The following is a 5351-nucleotide window of genomic DNA, read 5'->3' as shown; positions in this document are numbered from 1 at the left end:
ACTAACTACACACTAGATTAGATATCTTTAAGTTCCCTTCCATCTAAAACACACTATATGGTTCTGTATTCTTTAGACATATCACTTGAGATCTTATCCTTCACAATTAGGAATGAAACTACATACTCATCACTAGAAAGGCATTCATTTATTCACCCATTCATTTATTCACAATTTACTAGCATATGCTATAAGGCAGGTGCAGGAATCCCTCCCCTACCTCTACTCCAAGAGTTGGATTTGTTCTTTTTCTTGAAATTCATCCCCTTTCCAATCCTTTCCTCTTATCCTCTGCATTGGGACATGCACTTGAGAAATCAGTGTCTTGGATTAAGAGTGAGTACATGGGTCATGGAACATGCTAGGTAGGGTTAACGGAATGATAAAAGAATCAAAAATTTGGGCTCCCTGACATGGTGTTCTTTAGTTACTAGATCATAGGCAGTATGATTATTTGACATGATCAGTTAGCATTTATAAAGTATTGGGTTTTAAAAAATCATTTACTATAAATTCATGTTATTGTCTAATTATAGCTTTTCTACAGTTGGTATGAAACTCTTATTTTTGCTATTTTAGCACCTTCATTAAAAGGATGTGTTTTGTTGAATTTCTCTTCTGCATTTATACATTCTGTGGTTTTAAGTGTTCTATTATTAATATTAACTTGCACCACAAAAAATTTGTTTTTGTAGGTCAAAACCAGTCAGATAATTTCTTATCATTCTAATATGACCTAGTATGCTGTAAGCTGCAAAGACTGAGATGCAAATACCACTAGCCAGTGAAGAAATGGTTTCTTACGTATTTTCATTCTATTTTTTTTTCCCCACTAAGGAAATTTGGACAAGTTATTTCACTTTGAACATTGATTTTTCCATTAGTTAAATGGGATACATTGCAAACTTGAATAGAATTTTTAAATACTTATTCATGTACAAATATTTACAGATCATTGGAAGAAAAGTATGAATGTGATTTATTCCCCAAATAGCTAATGTTTAGATCACTGTACTTCTCATTTGGGCAGTGTAATGCTTCAGATACACAATTCCTTGGCAAGCTGGAAATCAGTGTTTTAAAAAACTTTGAGGATAACTATCCTCAGTTGACTCAATTATTCCACATCTGCTAACCGGCAGACTATACCTCATATAAGCTATCTATATGCCCCAAAACACATCTGCAGCTGAGATGAAACTGGGAGCTATGTTTAAACCACAGTCATGTGCCTGTGCTTTTGTCCAGGTGCTCACCTCGGAATATTTTAAGAACTAAAATATCTTATTTCCATTCCTTGCAGGAAACCACATGTTAGTAACATTAAGACATCATATCTAAATTTTCATACCTGGAATTTATTCAGGTTCCTAAAGAAGAGTTACATTTTCACATTTAGATAAAAATAAGCTTGAAGAAACAGGCTGGTCTTTCTGACTTTGATCTTAAGAGATGAAACCACAAGAACTAACAACTGTATGTGGCCTAACATTCTACAAAGTTTGTTGATGTTTACATTCACATTTAATCCTCATTGTAACCTTGTGAAGTGCTTTCAGCAGTTGAAGTAGAAAGTACACAAATTTTGATGGAAGACAAAGATTAAGACATGCTTTGAACATGGAAAGCATTCCAAACAAAAGGAATGAAGAGTACAAAGGCTTTAGGTCAAGATATCTGTATTACTTTGGGCCAATTAGCCTTTTTAATGTTGCTTTCCTCATTATAAAATGAGGATCTCAATGTTGATTGCCTTCAGTTATCTGTCAAGCACCTAATGGGTGCCAAGAAGTGTTCTAGTCACTGAAACTATAGCAGTGAACTATAAAAACTTACTCTAATGGAAATTATAGCATAGGAAGAATAGAAAAGAAATACATAGTAATATAAGATGGTGATAATCACTGTGAAGAAAATAAACATTTTTTTTTAAAAGGGCCAATAATAGAACACTGACAGGCACCATCTTTTTTAAAATGCAGGCAAATAAAAGGGTAGTCAAAGACATAAGGGGAGATGATCAGACAATACTTCTGAGACTTGAGTATGCAGGGATCCTGCTCCAGCACACATGCTTCCGGGAGACTGGTACTTTAGAGTGCCTTCAAGATTTTCTAAGTTCTCCAGTTTCTGGGACTAAGCAAGGCACCCTGAGTCTGGATCTGGTCCCACATGGGATCTGGTTGCTGGAAGTACCTCCCTTGGAATTTTCTAAGTTTCACTTAGTGCCTGGGATAAGTACATTTCTCCCCTTTCAGGTACTCTCCAACCCCCTAACTCATGCTGGGTGTGCAGCAAATGCTCAAAGGAGCTCTGGGTCTTGCACCTATGGCATCGCCCTGGGTCTGAAGAAATATTTCATTCACATGGCAGTATGTGATTGGGCTGCAGGAATGGTGCTTTGTTTAGGTGACTCTCCTATTGAACAAATTCCAGGTTCGGGGCTACCAAACATCACCACTGACCTGTGGGATTGAGTTGTGTGTATGGGCTTGTGCATGGGCTCTCATTGTTTTAGCTATGGTGCTGCCTCTGGTCTGTAGACCCCAGGCTTGTGAGGTGGTGGCAGTTGTTCTTTACCGTTTACCTCCTGCCACTGGCACTAAGGAGGTCCCCTACCCTTTTGCAGGTTTTGTACCTTGTGCCAGGCCAGGCCCTTCTCATCTGAGGCCTTTTATGACTATTGCTCCACAATGCCAATTGTCCCTTCTAACCAATGTCCTCCTTTCAATTGATATTGGCATCGTGGTGTCAATAAGTTTGGACTTAAGCCATGCCGATGGAGAAATGGACATTCCTTGTACAAATGAAACCCCTCTTCCTGTTCCATCTCTGGGACTCTTGTCTATTCTTCCTGGGTGTGGCCAGAGATCACAGCCTAGGAATGCAATTACAGCCTAAAAAGTTCAAGAAAAGACATTGTGAGAATATGTGTTCTGTGTTTATGCTACAAAAGTCCAAATGATAAATACAATTATGACCATAAAATAAAATATTATTCATTTTCCTGCATATTCTGGGTAAGGCTTGCATTTTTGGTAATCATCAATGAAACACAGCAACAACCTTTGATAGTCACTGGAAGCCAGTATTCAGTGGCACAATGGGTGCAGCATCCTAAGTAATGATGTAATGAGCATTAAAAAAATGGTATTAGGGAGCTCTAGAGGGAAGATCCATATAGTTCAATACAAACAGGTTCTTAAGAGCCATAGCATTGTGAGTAACTGCACTACCATTCTTTTATTGCAGTTGGGAGATAGATTATAAAGAATCTTTATGTGCACTGATTGAACAATAAGCGTGTACCTTTTCTATTCAGTGTTCCAAATCTTTATTGACAAACCACATTACCTTATGTGGGCCCATGAATTTCATAATACATTTTAAAATCAAACTGTTTATAGACAAGGGCCCTGCAAAAAAAGATCTTCCCTGGAGGTAGCCCCAATCAAAGAGGAGCAGAAACTAGGCAAAACCAGAAACGATGAGAAAAGGTAACTTGGAAAAGGGGGAAATGCAGAGATCACATAAAATAAGAATTGACAAGTCTGGGGTACCTGGGTGGCTCTGACGGTTGAGTGTCTGACACTCACTGCTTTGGGATTCTCAAAAAACAAAACAAAACAAAACAAAAGACAAATCCATTGGATTTGGAAGAGACAGATTGCAGCAGGTTGAACAGTGAGTGGTGAGAAAGTTGACCGTGACCATTTTTTTTTTCTTAACATTTATTCATTTTTGAGAGTGACAGAGAGAGCATGAGCAGGAGAGGGGCAGAGAGAATTGGAGACACAGAATCCGAAGCAGGCTCCAGACTCGGAACTGTCAGCACAGGGCCCAACACAGGGCTTGAACTCTCAGACCACAAGATCATAACCTGAGCCCGTCGGACGCTTAACCGACCCAGGCGCCCTGACCCTATTTTTTAAAGGACCCTGGTTATGAACAACAGTACTTAGCAGGGAGGTAGCAAGGACTATTATAGCAAGAATATCAAAAAGAATAATGAGTGCAATTGAGTAATAAAAGTACTTTTACAAAAGTGAGATCTGGTAGGCACAACTGAACCAAGCAATCTAATTTAGCATCACCAATAGACAGCTTGACATTGTCTGTTAATGAGAATTCAATATGAAGTACATAATATAACCTATGAAGTGTCTCCGCCAAAACCCTGAATCTAATCAAGTCTTCAGGACTTTTTTACAGGAAATAGTGGGGGACATAGAAATAAGGTACCGTTACTATAAAGAAGCAAACATACAAATCTTAACTGTGGGATGTTCTACAAAACAATGGTCTGATTTCTTCAAAGAGCCAGTGTTGAAAAATAAGAGGTAAAGTTCTAGAAGAGACAAGAAACATAATGAAACACCATGAATGAAACTTAATGAATTCCTGGTTAAACATCATCAACAATTATAAGGTAATTTAGGGACAAGTAGAAAAATTTGATTATGCACTGAATATTACATGATATTTGGACAATTGCTGTTATTTTTCTTTGGCATGATAATGATACTGCAATTCTGTAGAAGAAAAACACTTACTCTAAGGAAACTCAGGTTGAAGTATTTGGGAGTGAAATGTCCTATCTGCAGCTTATCTTCAAATGGTTCAGCAAAAACAACTATATGTATCCATTCAGACACAATAAAAACAAATACGCATACACAAAAGGCAAAATCTTAAAAATGATTTTACTATTCTTCCAAATTCTGTGTTTATATATTTTCAAAATAAAAGTTGGGTGGGGGGAGATCCAAAAAGCCAGTAGTGACAAGGCAATGATGGGTATAATAATCGACAGCCCAACTAGAAAGATGAGCACTAAACGGAAGGTGTGTATCATTTTTCTGAGATTAAAGAAGCTGTGGAAGAGTACAGATATGGACAAGTGGGTAGCTATGGGTGTGGGAAGTTGAGGGAATACCAAATGAGCTCAATCTTCCCCATGATGTATGAGGTGAGGAGAGTAGTGTGGGTTGGAGGTATTGAGAGTGAAGATTTGGAATGGCCACTGTGACAAACAGCAAAGGAAGCTGACTGGACATATGTAAAAGATTTCACAGGGTACAGCTGAGGTGCTGCTAAGGATAGTCTAGAAACTACTCATTTTTGCTCCTCTAAGCTTTTCAAGCTTATCTCCTATCATAGGACTTACCAGATGCTTACTAATTGTTTATTTTACTAGACCTTGAGTTTCTTGAGGGAACAGGCTTGACTTTCATTTTTGAGTTCCTAGCACCTAGCCCAGTGCCTGATATGTAGTGACCATTCAATAAATAGTTACTAAATAAAATAATGACAGTTTCACATTTAACTGTAAATAGTAGGTTTTTATTGAC

This window comes from Acinonyx jubatus, chromosome D1 (genome assembly GCF_027475565.1).
Source record: "Acinonyx jubatus isolate Ajub_Pintada_27869175 chromosome D1, VMU_Ajub_asm_v1.0, whole genome shotgun sequence".
NCBI classification, from domain to species: Eukaryota; Metazoa; Chordata; class Mammalia; order Carnivora; family Felidae; genus Acinonyx; species Acinonyx jubatus.
Note: the sequence above shows the minus strand (reverse complement) of the source record.